This window comes from Ischnura elegans, chromosome 5, assembly GCF_921293095.1.
Source record: "Ischnura elegans chromosome 5, ioIscEleg1.1, whole genome shotgun sequence".
NCBI lineage: Eukaryota > Metazoa > Arthropoda > Insecta > Odonata > Coenagrionidae > Ischnura > Ischnura elegans.
The window spans coordinates 109,687,891-109,711,993 of NC_060250.1; the positions used below are offsets into that span (position 1 = coordinate 109,687,891).

At 39.5% G+C, this 24,103-nt stretch overlaps 1 protein-coding gene across 1 annotated transcript in view; it reads left to right on the top strand.

Annotated features, from left to right (window-relative positions):
- Nucleotides 1-24,103, top strand: part of LOC124159763 (protein bric-a-brac 2-like) — a 779,585-nt gene that overhangs the window by 87,973 nt on the left and 667,509 nt on the right. The window lies entirely within an intron of this gene.

The window sequence follows — 24,103 nt, forward strand, 5'->3', positions numbered from 1 at the left end:
ACCAGTGATGATGATGATGATGATGAGATTGTCGCACATAACTATTACGTCATGTTGAGTCTGTTCCGTTCTGGCTCGTCTCATTTTTCTGTTTGCATTTCAAATTCTCATTCAATTTGCTTTTTATTCTCCACTTCCTGCTTTGTACCTTGATACAAAGTGCCCCACTTAACCTACATAACCCCCCTCGTTCTTGAATTATTTCCCTGCGCTGCGCGTGTTTCCACACTCTCCTCACTTCTCCTTTGTCCGCCTCTCCCAGGACTCGAATAGTTTGTCTTTCATTCTCTGCATCATACTTCTCAATTGCGCTCATTTGCCCTTGCCTTCATAAACTGTTTACAGCGCACTTTCCCGTCCTCCTTTTGATTTTATTTTTTTCTCGAATGCCTCCTCGCGTTGTTTCTTCTGCAAATCATCCTCATAGCGTTTGAAGCATCAATTTCCTTCATGTCGCGTATTTTTAAGTACTTTCCCTCTAGATGTTCCCTTGTTTTTCTGTGTTTGGTGGCTAACTTCTTCAGCACGGTTAGTTGTGCGACCAGTTGTCAACCCTTTCGTGATATCACATTTCGAGCGACTTTTTGAGGTTGTTATTTTTATTTCATGTTGGACGTAGCTACTACTACTTTCATTACGTTTACTCCTTCTACTATTGCCATGCACGTTTTTAGTGGAATTGAATGTTGTTGTTAATATAACTTGACTTATTCCTGTAAAGTTTTTTTAGCAAGCGGCAATGGCGATGTTTCTGAATGATGAGAGTGCATTATTGGAGCAGTTGATCCAAATAAAATATATTTTTTGTGTAGACTGTCTCCCTAAAATTCGATCATCAGAAGCTAATTTTCGTTCACGTAATCGTTGTCTTTTAGCCAAAGCTGTTATTTGATAACACGTAATCCTGGTTATTAAATTTCTCGAGGAACGGCAATCCCTTGCCAGCCAAAAGAATCAGAATAGTCAAAATACGCAGAAGAGCGTGCCTCATAATATTTAGTCAGTCCAGCGATCGCAGATATTTGTTTCTCAATCCGGTGAGACTAATACAGTGTTAAATAGGCGAATCGTCGTTGCCGCTGCGTTGAATAATTCGGGATTGTTATAAAACAATAATTCGTATTTTACAACAAGTTTTTGGTTTCCCACACGAAACGGGGAAACAAAAACTTATTGTATAACACGAATTTTTGTTTTATAGCACAATGTTATGTGTAACATTTTACACAGATTTGTAACTTTTTCATAAAATATGTTCTATGTGCATTACTTATATAACATATTACTCAGTGTAAACGCTCCTTTAAGGCATGGGCGTACCCAGCGAGTGGCAGGAGGGGGCACCTGCCCCCCCAGAAGCAAACTTCGCAAATGTCTTTAAGGAAAATAATATTTTTAAGCAAATAATTTTAAAAACTAATGAAGAGATCTTACAGTTTTCTTAAAATGTTGATTTCACTCTCCTTTTCCGTGCTTAAATCTTACCTACAGCTTGATCAACCATGGCTTGCCCTGATCCTGGGTACGCCCTTGCTTTAAGGGACTAGTATTTCTGCGTAAAGAGCTTGGTGGACGTTGATAATGGCCAATTCAACATGAACTTATATTATGAATGCAGGCTTTAAAAAATGTGAGATATCTTACCCATTAGTTTATTATTTCTTCACTTATGTTACGTATGAAGTTAATCCGGCCTCGGCGGCAGCGGAGTAAAGTCCTCGCATGCTAATCCAGGGGTCGCGGGTTCGAATCCCGCCTCCGTGGATTTAATCCCATCAGGGCATGGATGTGTGTGCGTGTCCGTTAACTTAATTGTAATAAATGTCCTGTGTAATATTCCGAAATATGGTTGATAAATATAGATCACATTATTATTATTGTTATTAATCCGACTGTTTCGAATGTCCTGTCTCGTAATTGTTGGGCAACGTTTCCGACTGTCGGATCCGCGATTTGTTGCATCCGCGGGAAGTCCTTAAGGACTCGGCCGCCATTCGGACAGCGCTCTCTTTCTTAGGCGAACGAAACATATTCGCACCCACGCTTGTGGAAGCAGCAGCTGCTGTTTTTTTTTCCTCCCGCAGCGCATAAATCGCTCGGCCGTAGACCGGCCCGAAACGTTTTCCTCCTATATGTTTTATTCATCTTGAAGGAAACGCAAATAAGACATCTGGTCTGCTGCGTTGGAGTCGCGAGAAAAACCCGGGGCGAGGGACGGCCACTTGGAGGCTAAGATTCATCAGGGCCCGGATAAACATATTTACCCGTCTGTCATCGGGCGGCGGCCGAGCCAAGAGGCAGGGCCGGTGGGAGTTAGTGAGGGAAAAAAGGGGATAGCATCATTGAACACCGAAGGACATGAAGAGAATCAGGACGTGATGACCCGGAAGGAGGCGGAATGGGACGTGAGGAGAAACGTTAAAAAAGATAAGGGAATGGGACATCAAGGGCCCCAGTCTCGTTTTGCAGACACTATTTTTTTCCCTTTCGGGAGTGCAGTGCATTCCTTGTCCAGGGCGTGTGATTTTTGTGACGAGGGAGCGCTAAGAGTGATGCGCCGGAAGTCGAGGGATACAATGAGTTTCGGTTCTTTAGGGTGTTTATATTTTTTGCTCTGCAGAAGAGCGAAAAAAAGGCCTCATCCGGTCGAGAGGGGGGGAAAGGCTTCATCGCGATAATAGCTCGATCCAATGGATAGCCATCCATTTGAAAGGATGCGTTCATGTAGCTGTCCGCGCGAGGAAAATAGTGATATTAGTTTTTTCGGGGTCAAAAAATTTTAATCTACGCGTCCACAAAGAATTATAGCTCTGTTTTTAAAATCTCCCTGTTATTCTATTGTGTGTTCTTTTCGCCTTTCTGCCGGTCGGCTCTCCTGGTGAGCGTCTAGAAATTTTGTGCCGACCAACTCGAAGTCGACGTTTTGAAATAAATTAGGCATTGTGAGTGTTGATTAATATCCCACATAGTTATTTTAATAAACTTTGAAATGTTTTTAAGCGAAGTGTGAATCCCTGAAGATTAATTCGTGTTTATTACGAAAATAATCTTAGAAAATGGGCATTTTTATTATAAATGTAGGGGAAAGTTGTTTCTCTATTGTTATTTCTCCTAGCACTGCTCACTAATGTTTTATTAATAACGCATTGGTTAAAACGTCTCCATTACTTTCAAAGACTTCAGGAACCAGCTTGCAGATGGCATTTTATGTATTCTTATAGTTATCACTCGAATGTAAATAAATGCATGGGCTTTTTTCTTATCCCCTATTTTTTCGTCACCCCGAGAATCTTCTTCGCTTTGACTTGACTTGCTGTTTATTTTACCAGGCCCAGGTGAGGCCACAATCCGGCCCACCCCTCCCCTGGGCCTGGGCTCTTTCACATGGTATTTGTTTAGTTATTGAGCTTAGAAGCAGGAATTGGTACTTCATACATGCTAGTTCGTCTAATTTTCCATTGAGAATTCATAGAATTTCTCCTTCCTGACATCTTGTTTAGCCGGTCAAATCTTTGAGTGGCCTCCTATAGCTATCACCGCTCAGGAAGTCATGATTTGTGATAGAAATAGAATATAAAATAGGTTGTAGCCATAAGAAGTAAAAAAAAAACAGGTTAAAACGACATGATAAAAACAATGAATGAAAGAAACTTGTGAGGTTTGTAGCACTAGGTTTGTAGTAGTTAAAAACTGAACAAATGAATATAAAAAATAATAAAATGTTCAAATTATAAAATTATTGAAATAAGTAAGTTAAAGAAGGATGTAAAGAATAAATAATGTAACTCTAAAAACGGTGTGTATGGCAGTAAAATACTAAAACGGTAAAGCCGGTAAAAGATTGATTAAAGGAAAATATAAATCAATATATAAATAAAAAGTACATAGATAAGTAAAGAGTGAAACGATTACAGATATTCTACTGTAAATACATAAATATATAGATGAATATAAATAAATAGGCATGGATATGGTGAGAGTGTAGGGGTGTAATAATGGTTGCTGAAGCATAGGACATTTTCAGGCGTTTTCTGTTGTGGGGTATCTCTTGAGTAAGTATTTGTATAGTTTTGCTTTTGAGAGGTACTCTCTCAGATATCTTGGGAGGGAATTAAACATACTGGCAAACGTTACAATGAAGGATGCTGGGACGTGCTGTCATGGGGGATGTTATACAGTTTACCCGCATCGCGAGTATTGATATCATGACGTAATCCTAACAGGGAGAAATTTAAGGAAACGTAGCGGAGTACCTTGTTTTACCAAATCTTGTTACCCAACGTCAGCGTTAGGACCGTTTTCCTTTCTTTTATTATTAGTATACTATTTAGTTATTAGTACATTATTTATTTTTAGTTTACAAGTTGATTGATGAGATGTTAAGGTGAATTTTTAAGAATATGCTGAATAGCGAATCTACTTCGCTATCAAACATTTAGAATCATGCTGAGATGGCTGAATATCTAAAAAAATCGTCATTTCCGTTCTCGTGTTACTCTTTTCGTTTTATTTAATGTTGTTTAGGTTTTATTCTAGGTGAATTGCAGATATGAGAGGATAGTTCCGCTCTTTTTGTTTAAGCCGGCGTGTTTGAGTAATTACTCCCAATGTTTTTTAATGCCATTAAGGACGCGGGAGCAAGATTGAACTTGGCGTGCATCAGACGTGATTTATGGAGGCGCAATGTTTCGGAAACGGCGAGCACATATAGCGATAAACGCCGCTTTGAAAAAAAAATCATTGCCGTCCCCTTAAACTCGGCCTTCGCCTCCACCGGCGCAGCCTGTTGCTGCTGTTGCAGGAGCGGGTGGCGGCGCGGGCTTTGCGCCGTCGCTAGGGTCAATCCCCTGGGGCATTAAAAATAGCGATAACAAAAACCCTCCTTTCTACCGGAAACACATAACTCTCCAGCTCTTTGCCGAACAAACCTCGCCTCCCTAATAGATCCCTTCTTGAAAAAGACCCACGGTCGAAAAATCCGATAAACAGCGACATTTGTTTTGAAGTCCAAATCTCGTGTTCTTGTCTCCTGGTTTTAATTTTGCTTTCCTCCTCCTTAAGTTTCGGAGGGGAAAATAGTTCGGAATACTTCTTGTGATGCCTTGGACCCCTGAGATTTGGTCGTTTTTGTAACTTGGTGTTTGTCGTCTCTCCAGAATATCTTCGTAGCCAGCCATGAATAATCATTAGTGATTTTTTTTCATATTTCAGTATTTTTGAGAAACTTATAGACGGTTTGTCGGGAAAAATATACTTTTGGCATTTATAAGTCATCATCCAATCATTTTTCTGTCGTTGTGTGAGAAACTGGGAAGATATGCAATGCTAAGATTGTGCAGTCGTCAATTAGTGTAAGTCATGGGTACTTACTGTGATCCTGGATGGATCCTCCTAAGATTATCGCTGCGTATTCTTAAGGTGTTCGATAATTTGTCAAGTTCAAAGCATTCAATATTAGCTATTTTTCAGTTCGTATGATTCACAGTATTAATTGTGGATGTATTAAAATATTTTTTTGTCCATTTTTATGCTACTTTTATGTTCGATAAAAAATGTATTAAGATTTCATTAATCGTTGAATAATATGGAGGTAATTTTTTTGCACTTCCTCCATCACAACTCCTCCCGTCGTAAAATTTCATTATATCATGTGCGTGATGGGTATGAAATTTTTTAGAGGAACGGGAAACGCAGGATTGGTGTTAAGAACCGTTAAGTAGTTGGTTCTTTCATATTAAAAGAAATATTTTTCTTGTCCAGGTCCCATTTTCTTTTAACCACCAGTATAAACCATTTTCGGGTGTACTTCTGCGTGGAATTCTCGACGTTTCGTTCCTCCTGCTGGGAAGGCTGTCAGGAGACTGCATGAGATGAACCGATTATTTTCGGGACGGACCGTTGGAATCCTCAAGGCTCCATTCCGATAAATTTAGGATAGTTGAGCAATTTAAGTTCATTCCACGCACCAGTTCACCTGAAAATCGGCATCGGCACTTGTGCATCTAACCAATCTATCTATTACGGACACCTAAAAACAAAAAAATCTTTTAAGTAGTTCGAAATATGGTGTAAACCGCCGAGTGTGTGTTAGCAAAATGGATGGTTGATGACGTACGAATATTTGACATTATGTGTTGTACTTGATGCCATTTTCAGTTGTTTCCTGAAGTATTTTTTTCAATAGCACACATGTGCCGATAACCCTCGTTCCAAAACGTTTATGTTCAATAATTCATTAATCTCTATTATAAAAATAGTGTTTTTTGTTGTTGTCGTATTTATCTGCCCCAATTTTGAGACTGGATTGAATTATTGTAGGAAATTCGTGTTCAAACGTTAAAAATTAACTGCGTTTCCTTTAGAAGATATTTTGTTCAAATGGTCGCAAATTTATCCGGAGAACCTATGAGATGCTTGCCTCCTTTAAGACTAGGTGATGTCTTTGAAGGCATTGGATACATATAGTTTATTAAATTTTAAATCAGAAATGCTGTTTAAAATGTATTTCATCGAGATTTTTTCGCAACGAAGCGTCTTTAAAATGCCGTGATCGAGCCTGATTATATGATGATTAACATTATTTCTCGCGACAGCTTCCTTTCCACAGCATAAAATGGCTTTAATTATTTTAAAGACAAATTTTTCTCACCCATCCCGATTGGAATTCTTTCGGATGCGAATGACTTACTTCCAAGTTTACTTCAGTATTTGACTACCGTAACCCTGGGAAATATTTCTTATGATTGTGAAAAATTCGGCTCAAAGATTTAAGAGCGGTCATATTAATTTCGTACGATTGGCCACCATGCGTGATTTGCCTTCTGCTCTATCAACTTTTACGTCCCTGGTTTCTGCATGGATTTTACCTAAATGATAGTGGTAATGTGCACCATTGCCTGGAATTGATTCAATTATTCATCTTTTAAACAATTAATCTTCTGTTTTATTAGCATGTCATTTAAATCGGGTACTCTAAAGAATTTTTTTTTTAATCGGTGGAACGGTGTAAGAAGTCGTCTGGATATGCGGAATCGCCACCGTATCCTGCCGCAAACCTTGTTTGATTATAGATTTCGTTCGGGGATTACATAAACTAAACCCATTCCTAACTCATTTCAGTAACTGTTTACTGTTTTGGGATGTGTTTGACCGAAAATTATGTGGAGAAAAGATGGAGTGTCCTGTAAAGTAAAATAGCACCATAAAAAAAAGAAGTGGTGGAGAAGAAAAGTCTTTTTGATGGTTCGAATATGGCCGGGTGAATAGCGCGATTATTATTCAGGGAGAAGTGGTACGAGAGGAAGATAATGGTCAAAGAGACGTACGGGTGAAAAAAAAGTGCAAGGAAACAAAAGAGCCGAGACTATCCCGGGGAAGACTGCTTGAGATCATCATATTGCTCATTCACCATCCTCGCCTCCCCTTTCTTTTTTACTCTTATATAAGGAGGGAGCGGAAAAGATCTTCTCGCGCCACGGATTCTATTGTCCTCTCCTCGGTTTCCTCTCTCTTAATCTCTTCCCTCTTTCCTCTTTCTCTGGCTGCCCGTCTTGTCTCGTCGTTTCTTTTCTTCATCCCCGTTGTCCATCTCTACCACGCTCAACGTTCTTCGTCGCAACCGTCCTCCGCCACAGTGGCTTCATTCTCAGTGCTGGGAGAAGGAGAGGAACGTCAATGGAAAGCGTTTAAAAACATCCTGTATTACTACTTGAAGTAAATGCATTATTAATAATATGCGCAAGATTATTATGATGTGAACTTCCTGGTTGAGCGCGGTAGTAGCTCGTTCAAAAGTTTTATTTCGTCCTTGCTCTCTCTTTCCGAAATATTAACTTTTATTAGGTCCAAATTGTGCTAAGTTGGGTGTATCAAGACTCTCGGACTATCTAATATTATTGTGATACTCACCTTCAGTCAAATTTGCTTCAAGCAACATGACTGAAGGTGAAAATCACCTTCAGTCATGTTGCTTGGACCGACTTACAGCATTGTCTTCAGATACTATCAGATTTAAACAGTATGGTCTCCTGGTCATTAGAAAATGGCTTATTTATTATTGTTAAAAAATTTTATAATGATTTTTTGTTTTTCTCACGGAGAAAAAATTTAATCGAATGCAATTACCATATGTTAGTGTCCAAATTAAATAGCACTAATAAATTGAGGATGAGGGCTTATTGAAGTATTGAGGGGTCGCTTTTGATAGCAAAATGTATTTTCATATATTGTATATTAGCATGAATGTGTATAAATAAATGGATTTATACATCGCATGTTATAATATTTCAATTCTGAGATGATACTTAAAACATTGTATTGCTATTAAATAAGAAATTAGTTGGAATATAAATCGGCTATTTGGAATCCTTACGTAAAGAAACATATTTTAATGCTTTAGCACGTTCAAAAGTGGTTTTTTATGTTTTGCATTATATCATGCGTATCCGATTTTTTGACAAATATCTTTGTTACATCGAATTGTTAAAAGAGTTTGATTTTCAGGCCTAACAAAAAAGAAGAAGTATAAACGATCTGGTATGTCTTCATGATGCCATCAATAAGGGACTATCTAATGGGTTATTGAAGTAAATAAGAATAATATTTCCCAATGTTAATAGTTGGTTGAAAAGAACATTTTACATACCAAGGATGAATACCAAGTATTGTAGAAATTCGCCAATACAAAGCATCGGCGTAACTTATAACTAGCATTTTCACGAACTGGACTCATAATAAGGAAAGACTACTTTTTAAAAGAAGCTAAGAATCTGTTGTGAAAAAATAAATATTGATTTTTGTGTTTTTCGGGACTGTGACTCATTTAGTTAGAATTTTCAGTATTTGTAATCTTGATTGTTATTATGTATATGTGGCTGTGTATTATATTTAATTTATGTACTTATTACTTTTTGATTTATCATCCGCTATATGTGTACATGTTGGGCGAACATAACGCAATAAATAAATAAATGTATAAAATCACTGAAATTCAGTATCATTAGTTAAAATCTCTTTGGAAGTATTAATGGAAACGAAGATTAATTTGATTGTTCAGGATATGTTACTATGAATATATTTTATTTTTTATTGAATTTTTGTTATGGATTACTCTTTCCGTGAGTTACCTCCATGAATTCAGTGTGTCTCAACTGTTTCACTGTCTCATGAACTGAAAATTATATGTTGCTAGATATTGATTAGAATGTTCCAATTTGCTTCAATGGTTCCTTTCTTTCATTTATTTATGCTCTAACCATGAACGATGGTGCATTCAAATAAGTTATATTAGATTACAAATGATATTAACCCCTTAGTTACTTTATGTAGACTAGACTACCGCGCTCCTCTTAACGACACCGGGAATAGCTGATGTGAATTGTGCAAGAAAACGTTTCTCACTATAATTTTTACCCTAATCACACTCAACTTCAGTTTTTCCTCTTATCACAGTTTAAGAGATACAAAGATTAGCATTGTGATACCCAGATCACAACGTTAATGTTTGTGGGTACACGATTCCGTTTCGTAGATCTTTCCACCTTTTGGGTTTTCGCCGAGTTGTTTTTCATAGGCTGACAACAGAGTCACTGTGACTGAAGACGCCTGGTGGTATCCCGGTAAAACTGTCGTCAACCATTTCAAAAAATGCGGCGAAAACCCGAAATACTGAGAGATCCACGAATCAAGAACGCCACGTAAGAATACGAGACAAAATAATTCTGTTGAATAAAACTAATGTTCAAAAAGGAGAAAGGCTTAATTTTAAGAACTATGGAGTAAATTTTATGACGTAATATGCTTACGCAAGCCACTGTGAAATGAATTACTGGTTTATGCAATGCGGTAGTTACTAAGTGTACTGATACAGAAGAATGATGAGGATCAAATGGATCGACCGAGTAATTTAATGAGGAAGTCGTGTGTAGAAGAGGAGGGAAGAGGAGTCTCATGAAAACCTTGACGAGAAGACGGAACAACCTTATGGGACATATCTTGAGACATGATGGTTTGATGAAGATAATCGTCAAGGGACAAATAGACGGTAAGAACGGAAAAAGACCTCGAATTAAAAATACGGAACAGGTAAAAAGGATGTGAAAAAGTTGAAATACGTAGATTTGAAATGATTTGCTGATTAGATTAAGAGAATTGAGTGAATAGCTGCGTCAAACCAATCTTGGATTGTTGACCAGTAATCATAGGCGGATTTAGAGGGGGGGTCAAGGGGGCACGTGCCTCCCCAGACGTAAATTAAGTAGACAAATTTTTTTAATGCTGTTATTATTAAGTTCGTTTTGTTTTGTGTATCACGGTGACACAATCATGTAATTTCATATTTATAACTATTATGTTAAAATAAAGACAATATTTAGTTCAGTCATTTTTTGTATCTTGCTTCTAATCACGAGAATGAAAAGATCGTTTGCCTGTCAGACCCTTGTGCCCCCCCCCCCCAAAAAAAACCTGGATCCGCCCCAGCTAGTGATGGTGATGAGTAGTGACTTGCTGGTGGTAGCGAAATTTCATGGACATGATAAAATAACAATCCAATGAAATCTTGGTACGATGAGGGATATCCTCAATCATAAGGACAATTCAAACGAAAGCTGTTACGAAGAAATATGATAAAAAAGCATAGTTTTTGCTGCAGCAATGAAGGTTACGGCCCCGATTAGGAGATGGAGAAACAAAGTAATCTCCCATATCGATTTCTCGTATCCATTTTATGACGATTTATAATCCTTAGGCTCTGTAAAACTGCCAATCATGATCCGTTTGATGCTCTAAAGAGGCTTATCTAAAGGGAAACTAAGCGTTTTTTATAATTATATAAATAAAATATCATATTAATATAATTAATCAGATAAATTTTATTCATATCTTTGGTAGCAAAAATGGCATTGCTCTTTCTTTATTGTGTCTCAAGACAAATTCCATGCGCCTTTTTTCAACATCTCTTTGAAAAAAATTTTCTCTTAATGTTTGATAGCATTTCATGATGTTTGGACAGTAGATCTATGCGTAATTTTCTTCGTATTAACTTATTTTATTTTCGCCATCCTGAAATGTTATTGATAATTATTTTCTGAACTTATTATCTTCCTTGTCCCGACATCAAAGTGGATTCTAAAGGAAATAAAAGCAATCAAATATCCTATTTTAGAGGAATAAACTGCCACTCTTCGTGTCATTTTTCTTATACAGTATTACTTAAAAAAACTAAAAATTAGACAATGAGGTAGTAGTTGATGAATTTAAAAGGATGTTTAAGGATGACCAAAAAATCAAAAAACGAAAAGAAGACTTCTTTGGATGAAAATGCGCAACTACACGGGCATCCGCGGAGACTTCACTTTGACTGTGTGGCAGAGATTTAAATATTTCTCTCTCAAAAAGGTCTTTGGTAAAACCGTGGAAAATTAAGATGAGAAGAGGCCGAAAGCGACCAAGATTAGAATTAGTTGGAGTATGAGAAAGAGTTGGTGAACAAGAAAAAAAATGAATGACGTCGCACTTGGAGTGGTTTGAAAGGCGAGAATACTATTGAAAGAGTAATAACACTCGTGGAGCTAATGATTGAGGCAAAACAAAAGGGTGAGCGAGTCTCAAAATCCATCTTAACATGAAAGATCATAGTTGCGTGGGATTTGAGATTGAAAGAGATATTTCACTGGCTAAGGAGTATGTGAAAGGACAACCTGTATGTATTTATGATAGACGTTAAACAGTAGACCACCATTTTAACTATTTTAAAGCCATATTTTTGTCTTCACTTCCCGTTGCATTTACAAGGGTACTTTTCTCTAGTATTCGTACGAATTTCTGGTTTTCAGGTTTAATATTGCGCGGTTTTTGTTCAGGGACCATTCAAGGTTCCAACTTATTTGTTACTTGGAAAAAAAGTAATGGAAAGATCAAGGCAATGTAACTCTGCTGTTATGTAGTATAGAACAGAAAGGTGTGGTGCATACGCCAACGTATTCATAAATCCCATGAGGATACGGGGAGGGTTGGTTTTGATGAGGAAAATAATTTTTTTGGTTCCGGAATCGATTGAATACCGTGGCGATACGCTGGGATTGTCTCCAAATTTCACTCCCGCGTGAATTCGGCGAGGGCGTGCGTTATTTATTATGAAAAAAATAATCTCGTCTCCAGTTAAAGATGTCATCGCGTTCTCGTTATCGCCGTGACAATCTCTACGTTCCGTCGTGGCTGCGGGCACTCAATCTGCCTGCGCATTAGTTGTGTGCGGCCATCCGAGATATTAAACGTTGGCAGGATTGCCCATATTAAGAGGGTTAGCGGGCGATATTGGGATGTAATGGAGAAAGGTAACTCGAGCCGGAAAAATTAATTGAGCCGGGCCGTTGGAGAGGTTCGCGTCGGATAGGCAGCGAATGCGGGTGATGGTTGGAGGGGTTGGGAGAGGAAGTGGGAGTCGGCGTTGTGGCGGGCGAGGCGGCCGCACCCGGCTTTGGTAGCTCGGGCAAGTGCATCACGCCCTTCGGAGTCAGAAAACGTAGCGCGTGCCACCACTAAGGTACATTTTTCTGCGGAGTTTGTCCAGCTATAACCTTGTTTATGCGGTGAATAGTATTAAAATAGAGGTAGTAGAGCAAGTGAAGTACCTGGGAGTTGCGATAACTTCGAACCTCTCGTGGGGAACTCATTTTTGGCATAGCCCTGATGAAATTAGGATTCGTCAGGGGTATTGTGGAAAGATTTTCGGATGAGAATTTAAAAGAATGATGCCATTTTGCACTCGTCCGACAACACCTTGAAAATGCAATCTTTAGGAGCGATACGGAAAACATCATTTCCAGGTCCGACAGAAGCGATTAATTTAGAGAGATATTTTTCCGAATGGCTAGATATGGGTATTAGTTTTTCCCCCGAACCATAACGGACTAATAAATGCTTGTCATAATCTTGTTTGAGCATTTGCTTTTTATATTTAGGCGGCTGGTGTCCTAACACCCCCTGCCACACGCCTTTTTAGGCGGCTTACGGGGTTGTGTGTGGTGTAGATGAAGGTACTCTACGAACACGACAATTCCTATCAACTTTCAATGGAGCCGTTGGTTTGGAAGATTACGGAGGTTTGCATTGTTTACATCTTAAATTTTAGCGGTTAAAAAAATAGTTTTCTGCAAATATGAATCCATCCAACTTACTTATCTCAAAATTGAAAGTTATGGGAACTAAAACTATTGGAATTTCCAAGTGCTCAAGGTTGAGCGACTTGATTTAATGCGCAAAAATCTGGTACTTTTTTTTGGCAAGTACGAGAAATAAGTCAGGACTCGTTGCGCGTGCCACCACTGCGGTGCTCTGCATCACACGACAATGTCGATTAACTTTAAGCCGAGTTTAACGTCTTTTAATTAATTTATTCATTTCCAACGGATAACACCATCTTGCAATACTGATCGAATGAAGAAAGTATCCACAATAGGTGATTACTGATTGTGAGATTTAATACAGGAATGAGGACCAATTTCTGCAAACATCCCAACTTTTATTCTGAATGAAACTGCGGATTCATGAAGAAATCCAGGTACGTGGGTAGTGGCTTGGCGATACCTTGTGGAAGTCGAGAATCGATGTCATGATAAAGATAAAACAGTTGTTTTATATACACAGATTTTAGTTCTTAACCGAGCGAAGTTTCGACAATATACATAGAGAGCTTGATAATAACAGTGTAAATTGTCGAAACCTTGGCATGCTAAGAAATGAAATCTGTGGTTAAGAATTTCTAGAATAAGAGTTAAATTCTTAAAAACAAAAAAACAACTGTTTTTATTTTAATCATGATATCGATTTCAATTGAGCCATTGGTTTGGACATTTGTAGAGATTTGCATTATTTGCAACACCTTAATTAATTTTTGTGGCACAAAAATTTGTTTTCTGCAAACAGGAATGGAGCCAGTTTCATTGTATCAAAATTGAAACTATGGGTACTACAATTATGGGAATTGTAAGTACTCAAAGTTGAGCAACGTGATTTAATGAGTGAAAAACGGGTATTTTTTTTTTACTAAAATTAAGTACGAGGAATGAGTCAGGACACGTAGCGCGTGCATCACTATAGTACTCTGCAGCACACGGCAATGCCGATCTACTTTCAATTGCGCCATTGGTTTGGAAATTTGCGTTGTTTGTAACATTTTATTTGTTTTTCGCAGCATGAAAAATTTGTTTTCTGCAGACAGTTGCTTGACAGACAATTGATTCAGTTTCCTTGTATAAAAATTGCAAGTTATGGGAAAACTATCGGGAGTGGGCAACGCGATTGAATGCGCAAAACACGGGTATTTTTTTGGTGACAAAAATCATATTTCTAGAAATACTGCGGGGGCAAAGGATTATTGAAAATATATGATCGAACGGAGAAAGAAACGATCTTTCTAACGGGTTTTGATGAATTGAAATTGGATGCTTCGTTTCGACGGATCTGCTCAAACTCGGGTGTCTTGCTTTTTCTTATAGACATTCGGTGGATTAATCATTGAGTAGGACTATAGTCGTGGGAGTTAATCGTCAAGCAGAGTGGGACTAGGCTCGCGAAACGGCTGTTGTGCTACATTAATTGCAAACCTGTCGCAAACCCCACTGGTGCAACTGGTTTACAGCGGGTACATGATCTCTGACCTCACACGATTCGATCTAACAGGCGCCTGAAGAACTTATTGCAGATCAGTCGCCTGTTTAATATTAGTTGTAGCTAGGTGGAAACGCGGTACTTATTGCCAATCCAGTTTTGGCTGCAGCCCCCGAGTATGCCAGAGATTTTTTTCACTTATTCTCTCATTCAGAGTATGATGGGCAGATCTTTTCCTTGGGCCAAGACGAGGGTTATTTTTGGAGTTGTCCAATAGCTTAATCTAGATTTCGACCCGGGAAATTTACCTCAGTGGCCCCATGCTCTACCATCTAGGGTACTATGATCTTATTATCATGTATTTAATGGCACAGAAATAGTCAAAATGCAAAAATGTAATTTCGAGGCCAAAACAACATTTTAAGCTTGATAACTCGGTTTCACGCAACCAGGTGGCAACTGCAATGTAAATCGGCTCTTGTTGCCTTTCTCCTGACTCAGTCAACTGTCGAAAACAATTGTTATTGTTGAAGATTTGTGCGTATGACACGTGTATATGTATAGTCGAGGAAAGATACGCGAAAAAAGGCCATAATAAAGAAATTTTTGCGTCCTGGACGGATCGGAATGCGGTTTTTTGCATTCGCTTGCAAAAATTATTTGTAAAAAAGTTACCATAGTTTCATTTGGGAGAAACCTTTAGTTGCATTGTTGCAGGCCGAAATGCACTCGGAAAATGCAATTTCTGAGACGCCCTTTGGAAAACGTAATAACTTTGTAGAAAAGAGTCAGAACTGGCCCGGAACGGGTACTCGGGGGTTTTTGAGGTTGCTGATCACGATTATGATGTTCAAATTGACATCCGGACCACCTGGGGCTCAGGAACACCGTCGAACGTCATCTCCGTGGAACTGTCCCAGAGTTCATGCGGGAAAGGAAAAACAAGCGGCATCCGGGGTTTTTTTTGGGTCGCTGAATTCAAATATGGCATCGGCGAACCTCCCCCGGACACCTGGTGCACCAGAACCTGGACCTGGACGTCATCCCCAAGAACTTTCTTGACATTATCGACAAAAACAACCCGAAAATTATCGGAGGCGTGTTTTTTGAGGCGCTAAATCCACCTGGTGCGATGACGGAGTTGATAGCGATGACTGTGGTGTAAGCGATGACGGCAGTGAAAGTGATGACGGTGGTGATGGCAATGACGGCGGTGAAAGCTATGACGAAGGTGATAGCGATAACGTCTGTGATAGATATGACGAATTTGATAGCGATGACGGTGGTGATAGTGATGACGGAGGTGATAGCTATGACGAAGGTGATAGCGATGTCTGTGGAGATAGCGATGACGGCAGTGATAGTGATGACGTAGGTGATAGCGATGGCGAAGGTGATAGCTACTACTAAGGTGATAGGGATGACGACGGTGATAGAGATGGCGTAGGTGATAGCGATGACGACGGTGATAGAGATGGCGTAGGTGATAGCTATGACTTAGGTGATAGCGATGACGGAGTTGATAGCGATGACTGTGGTGTAAGCGATGACGGCAGTGATAGTGATGACGGTGGTGATGGCAATGACGGCGGTGAAAGCTATGACGAAGGTGATAGCGATAGCGTCTGTGATAGCTATAACGAATGTGATATTGATGACGGTGGTGATAGTGATGACGGTGGCCGATGCCATATTTGAATGCAGCCACCCGAAAAAACCCCGGGCGCCGAGTTTCTTTCCTTGCCCGCTAGAATTTTGGGAGAGCCCCACGGAGAAGACGTTCGAGGCCAGGGTACGGCGCACCAGGTGGATTTAGCGCCTCAAAAAACACGCCTCCGATAATTTTCGGGTTGTTTTTGTCGATAATGTCAAGAAAGTTCTTGGGGATGACGTCCAGGTCCAGGTTCTGGTGCACCAGGTGTCCGGGGGAGGTTCGCCGATGCCATATTTGAATTCAGCGACCCAAAAAAAACCCGGATGCCGCTTGTTTTTCCTTTCCCGCATGAACTCTGGGACAGTTCCACGGAGATGACGTTCGACGGTGTTCCTGAGCCCCAGGTGGTCCGGATGTCAATTTGAACATCATAATCGTGATCAGCAACCTCAAAAACCCCCGAGTACCCGTTCCGGGCCAGTTCTGACTCTTTTCTACAAAGTTATTACGTTTTCCAAAGGGCGTCTCAGAAATTGCATTTTCCGAGTGCATTTCGGCCTGCAACAATGCAACTAAAGGTTTCTCCCAAATGAAACTATGGTAACTTTTTTACAAATAATTTTTGCAAGCGAATGCAAAAAACCGCATTCCGATCCGTCCAGGACGCAAAAATTTCTTTATTTTTGCGTATCTTTCCTCGACTAGTACGGTTATTTGGTTGAATGAAACGCAAACGATTTGAAATCAGTTTTCAAGTAGTTGGCTGGTACTATGCTTGTAAGCTGTCTCAGTCTCATGTTTGCATTGCGCCAATAATGCTTTCAAGCTTTGCATTTACAAATCTTGATCCTCAATTTTCTCTTGTGGCAGCGCTGGAAGCTGGTTTCATATTCTGATCTGAAATCATGCAGAATGCGGGTGAAACTATCTTTTACAGAACTGTCGAATCCGGCTATTCCTGTCTCTGCCAAGGCCGTATTTTTCCTGGCCATATCGCCTAAAAACCCCAGGACTTTATTCTAGATTCAGGTCTTCGATGTTATTAATATCTGCAGTTGGTAAATCAAGTATACGTATAAGTTGCTGCTTATATTATGAAAGATCTGTATTATTGAATGAGGATGTGACCAGAAATTATTTCACTCTTCAGTTATTCGACTGCTAACTATTATTGCGAATTAGAAATGACAACTCTTATTCGGAACGAATTCTTATTGTTACCATGAGTAGTATCTCGTGACTCTATGATTAATTTTAAGTGAAAATAATTCATTAAAAACTTGATTAAGCTATGAATTCAATCACGATTGGAAATTATGACTTCTTATTGTCATGATAGGAAGAGGTAAAAAATTTTCAACTGCTACCACCACCGCTTAATTTTGATTGGTTGCTAAGTAGAACATTAAGAGATGATAGTGATGCATCTGCGAGAATGAAATGGCGTCTTTCAATTTTACTCTGTTAAATCGGAATCTCTCTTTTAGATAAAATTTTCTAAAAGTTTTAAAACCTTGAGATTATCATAGGTGAGCGAAGTGAGGAAAACAAAACGTTATGTGCTCTTCTTGTCTGCTATTTTATCTTAGGATTATGGAGCATAGTTCAGTTGAGCGTGTTTTCATTGAAGTACGTACATCATTAAAAATCCCATTTGGGATATCATTCATGATAAAATTAACGGAAGAAGGAATTTGTTAAATTGGAATATGCACCTTTTAATGCCATAGAAGGTCGCATCATTTTGAATATGCGCGGATATGAAATCGAAATATTAATTAGTGTCTTTTCGTTCACATTTTCAGTCCTCCTGGAATGCATAATCATTCTATCTGGATGGATAAATCTTTTTCCAAGTAAAATTCTTGTCACGCTTTCCGGATATCGTGTTTGAAAATGAACTGCGACACTCCATTCGTTTGCATGGTTAGGTAGCTGTAAAATAATTCCTTCGTGTGTGTGTGCTATTTCTTTGGCTTCCCGGCATGATTTCGTCTTCGCGCAAAAATATAAACACGCGCTGAGGACAGGGAGAGAGGTGAGGGGAACAAAGGAGCATTGAACTGAACGAAGAAATGAAAAAAAATATACGAGGCATATATAGGAATTCATATCCCATGCATGTCCCTAGTAATAGTCCCCTCGCTACCTACGCTGCGACAACACTTGCCAGCGCATGTAAATCATGTGATTATTTGGTCATCGAAAAAAATGAGACAGTATTATTTTCATATTTTACATTTACATGCAGTGTGTAAAAAATGAAAACTATTTCAATTTTCATCGAGTGCTTTTAAGTTTAATTAAGTCTTACAAACTGGCGTATATTTTCTTTCCGCCGCCCGTTTGTCATCTGCGTAAGTACTTAACTTTTTGTGGAAGTGGTGGGTAGGCACATTGAGCTAGGATTTTTCTTTCGAATATCAAATTTGACCCTTTATTTAATTTTGTCGTAAGAAAATTCGCTTCAGACAACTAATGAAAGTTTTTTTCCTCACAATTATGGTAAAAATATGTGAAAATAGCATTTATATTGATTAATAAAATTATAAAAATTAATAACACCTTCAAAACTTTCGCAATATGTCATTATTAAGTTGTAATCATCAAGACTCTCGGCTTACGAAATGTTATTCCGGTATTCATCACATTCAGTCAAATTTATCGCGTTGGTTGAATCAAACTTATTTAGACTGCAGAGATCGAACTAGTCTCTGGTGTTTCATTTCCCGTTGACGAAGGTATCTGCGAGCGTATTAAGGATTCACATTTTTATAGCATTGCACTTGAAATTCACGCATCTTGCGTCTAACGGCAGCAGTAACAAGTCAGTTTTCACAAAGGAAAAAAATGGACCAATTTATATGAGATTCATGGACGTCTGATGGCCTAAAATGAGAAATTAGAAATGAAATCCTTCCACTAATGTGTATTATAACAGCATGTCCACAAAATGTCATTGTTTTTTCTTAGCGTAATGCATAAAACAGGATAAATGGTCAGTTTTTTTTATTCTTGCCCACTTTACGACTTAATTTCTGTATTGCGTCGCCTTAAGGCGACATGCCGAGAGCGTGGAGTTGGGGGTGCTATCCAGGGTTCCTGTGCTACGCAATCCTTCAGTCCTGGTCGTGATCGGGTTCGGTGCGTTTGTGTGACTCACTTGAGGGCTGGCTTGGCGAAGCGTTAAAATTTCTCGCTGCATAATCCGAACGGGAATGGGGTGTGAGGGGTTTCGCTTCACTCTGTATTTTTGGGCAACCCACGCGTGCCAGAGGGTTTTTGAGTCAGCTCCGGGTGTGAATACGCTTTACCAGAGGGTAGAACGAAGTTGCTTTATCCGAAGCATGGTAGTCAGACGAGTGGTGCGAATTTGGTCTTTAGGATGCATATTTTGGTACTCCTTTTTGGAATTATAATAGTTTGGTCAAAATAAAAAGGAAACTTGCTTGGACAAAGTTTCGCTTTAGTGTTAAATCTTCACATGGGTTGAGAAATCATTAGCAATTTAGAAATATAGAACGTTATATTGCATATTACACTTACAGTTAACTTTGAATATCATTTAATGGACTCAAGAAATTCCAATTTTGACCTAACTTTGAAGAACATAACTGAATAAATATGAATGAATATGTGGTAAATAAAACTGAAACACGTCTTTTGTTATTCAGATGTTTGTGTTGGAGTTTTTTTTCTAGCTTTACTGGAGTATAAGGTTTCACGGTATAGGTAACGACGTAGGTGTCGCACTATGATACTGGCGATATAATGGCGTTGTTATGTTTAATGAGGAGCAAAACTTATCGAGTGCTTTTCGGCGAAGAGCGCGATGTAAGTCCTTGAAATCCGTGCGAACTCTATTGCATGGACTTATTCAGTTGACGCTCTTCATATATTCTAATATTTAATATGATTTGGATAACTCCGTTTGAGGGGAAGCCTTAAAATAGAATCCTCAATGACTCTAATCTTGTTGTTTATCTTATATAGAGGTTCTGGGACTGTCGCTTGTGGTTAATTTTGTATTCGTTGTTTGTTATTGTTCATTGATATACCACCAACTATTGACGGACTGCGATAATAATCGGCCTCTGTTATAAAAAATATAGCCAATATTTTACCCTACCTATATTTTAATATGGCTAGCGATTATATGACTGAAACATGTGGTACCTGGATGGGTGTAATGCAGAATCCTAGAGCTCTTCCGTGACTCCTAGGATTTTCTGTTCGGAAAAGCACTCAAGTATCAAGGTTTAACTACTAAGGGTGCAGATGATCCTTTGGCTATATACTGATCTTGATTATGAGAGGGATGACCACTTATAAATATGAAGTGCAGATTGGTTCTTTTGTCCATTTTAGTCAAGGGAATTGATCCTCACTCTTTTCACTATCTGTTGCCTATTTTATGTAATTTTGTCAAGCTTCCGTCCTCTGTTCCCCATCCCTCATAGCTACTGTCATCCTCTCAAAAACTTCTGTTTTTAGCTCTCTCGGCCGGCGTGGCCGCGATGTTTAAATATGGGGATGGGCTGGTCTCTTCTTTTTTTTTGGTGTCCTTTGATTCAAGTCTATGGGGTTTTTCATTCGATTACTTGCTAAACCGTCCGGTCGCGAGCGGGAGAGAAAAAGTTATGGGAAGGAAAAAAAGTAAATAATGGAGCGAAAATGGAACCTGGGTGGTTTTTCCTGGGGTACGCGCGTGGGGATAGCGGGAAGGTTTTGGGAGATAGGGCTTCTGAGGGGTGGGGAATCTAAGGTGCTGTCGTGCGGATAGCGGCAGGAGAGCGGGTATTGGCGGGCTAGGAGGGTAAGGGAGTAGTAGATAGTAGGTGGGGTCGTTGAGAAGGGGAGAGCGATACTAATCACTTTGAAATTGAAGTAATTGCTCCGTGAGAAGCGGTTGGAAGAAGGAGGCATGGAGGGAGTGTTTAGTGAGCTGTAAAGTATAGAATGCGGTGCCGTGGAAAATCTGCTTAACGGGTCTTTTTTGCTCTTTCACACACACGCGCACATTTTCCCTTTTTCTCCAAGCTTGACTACCGCCACCATTCACCATTACATCCCCTACACCCCCTCTCCTAACAACTTTCCCACCTCGGCGCGAAAAATAAAGGAATAAGTATATATGAGCGGCGTGAAGCAGAAGGAGAAGAGAAAAAACAAGAATATCGGGGGCCCCTGATTGAGTGAGAGAGAGAGAGAGAGAGAGAGGTGACGGTGTTTTGTTTGCGCGTGTTGTGTGCATGCGTCGAAATAAAAAGCAATGTAGTGTGTAGGGAGGAAAAAATAATCTGAAGGCGGGAGAGAGAGTTAAAAAAAATCGCGTATTCCGTCCAGACGCCTCTCTCCTGTCGATGATGAGGAGAAAGGGATTTATTATCAGTGTTTTTTTTATTCGAGAGGAGGGGGGAGGCTGTTCGGTTTTGACTTCGGCTGGCGTCGGAGACGGTGCAAATATTATAGGGGAAAATGCTCACGAATGGAAGGGAATTGAATTTAATGAATTCAAGTGCGTTATGTGTGAGTGAATGGTGGCGCCGTGCCGAGGATGAGAGACGAGGGGCGAGGGGGGTCGTGTAGGAGGGGGGTCGAAGTTGACGCGCTCGAGGTAATCGTGTTCATCCAAGGGTGAATATAAAAAATATTATTCCGATATCAAAGTGCACCCAGAGCATAAGCTAACCCCACCTCCAGACTCGAGAGGGAGTATTTTTATTTTCATGTTGATATGAGAACTATTTAGCCGTCACTTCTCTACATTCGAGTGAAAAAAATAATTGACGGTGCTCCTCTGTATATAATTACCTGAGCGCTCTTGTTTTCTTTTTTCCACGTATTATATATATTTTTAGTACTCGTGGAATTCTGATAAGTGAACCGTTTTAACCTCTCGAGGTTGTTCTGAGAGGGTTCTTTGTCTCTCTCTTCCGATAAATAAGGGTTTAATTAAAAATACAAAGGGTGATTTTAGGCGTTAATTTATGAATCATGTTCTCTTTTCGAAACCCAGTCTGTTCTTTGATGACAAGTCATCAAGGGAAAGCAGATGAACGGATTAGAATCAGCCGTATATTTTTTGTATTATTGCCGCGGTTGATTTTTAATATCCCGCTTGGAATTCGAGGCCATGTTACCTCTTGATGTAATTTATTTTATTACGATATCTGGGGAGTAATTTGAGCTTTCTCTGACATGTTTAGCTCTCTTTTGAAATGAATTGGGGTGAAACTATACAGATAATAGCTTTAGGGTTTTTAATATATTTTGATATTCTGTTTTTTTTGGCATGAATGAAATAGCAAAGACTTAATTAAGGATTACAAAATTAATTTTTTTTGCAGAAGGTATTTAATTTTCGGGCAGCAAGATAAATTCCCTCTACTGCAGACCTCTGTTCGTTGCATACGTCGAACCTGTCTAATGTTTATTCTTTGGAAGTTTGTGAATTTCATTTAGAGTACTCATTATGTGATTCTTCTTTTTTAACAAGAATCCTGTAATTTAAAAGTGCAAATAAAAATATCTCCGGTTAGAGAAGGCTTAGATTTGTGAAAATTTATGATATCCGGTATAATTTATAAGAACTAAGTGGTTAAATTTTGTGTGAAAGTCACTTCGTTGTTAATGCTCTTTAATATGCGTGTAGAAGAGTAGTTAGCTGTCAGCTAATTCGAAAGACATTGAGTAATATTAACAGATTTTTGAGTGATTTTATTTTACAGATATTAATTGTGACCAGCTTATATTAGGATAATGTAAGCTGAATATGAATTAATGCGGTTCACAGAAGTAAAACAATCCAGGCAAATGTGTCTCAAGTGTTCCTCATTTAGAATGAGTGAAATATTTTATGGTCGTTTTCGATTCATGAATTTTGATTTTTATGGGTGCGTGAAAGAGTTAAGCTGTGCGGTCGCCTTCATGTGAGTCCTATTGAAGCTTGGCCCTTCTTTCGTTTTAAAGATTGTTTCTGTTGCCTCGTTATTAGTTTATCCGGAAAACGTTTTGTGTGCATGAAGGAGCGTTACATATGCTCGCCCGCCGATGCGGACGTGGTTTTTGCTGCCCCTTCATTTTTATTCAGATCACTCCCTGACGCAACACGCAGGAGAAAAAAATGCATAAAAGATTTATGATTTCTTCCCATCCGCGGGATTTTTTAAAATGTATCTTCACGGAATAACACGGTGGGCTATGCATGGCACGGAGGGAGTCCTTTAGTTTTTATGTCCTCGGAATGTGGAGGAGAGTGAGAGAGAGATAGAGGGTTTGGAGCAGCAACATAAAAAAAAGCAAGCATTATATCTCCGGGGCCCCGTGCTCCAGGATCGGTTCGTTGGGGGGCGTGGCGGGCATTGTGACCAAACAATGCTTCGGTCTGAAATAAGAATGCTCTGAAGTAATAATTAAGGAAGCGAAAGGTTGGGCGGGGGCGAGTGTCGGGACTTGGGGGCACGGGGGAGGAGGGCAACTGGGCGCAGAGGGGTGGTTTTGTTTTTTTAGGGGGTTGGGTGGTGGTAATGGAAATAGAGGTGTGAAACCATCTCCCCGTGCGAACTGCCGTGGGAGGGCGCTGACCCTACGACTCGATGGAGCCCGCTCGGAGCATGTGTGTGTTATTTATCATCAAATCAATCTATACGGGAGGGGGTCTACCCTCCCTCCCATCTCACCCCCTGCCACCCACCCCTGAAACCCCTTCCGCCTTCCACCCACGCCTTCCCCTTCCCCTTTTCCTCAAGTAGCGCGCAAATATTTGAAGATCTACTTCTTCGTCAGCATTATTGATGGCGCTGGTATTGATTTTGCAATTACGATCCCCAACTTGAT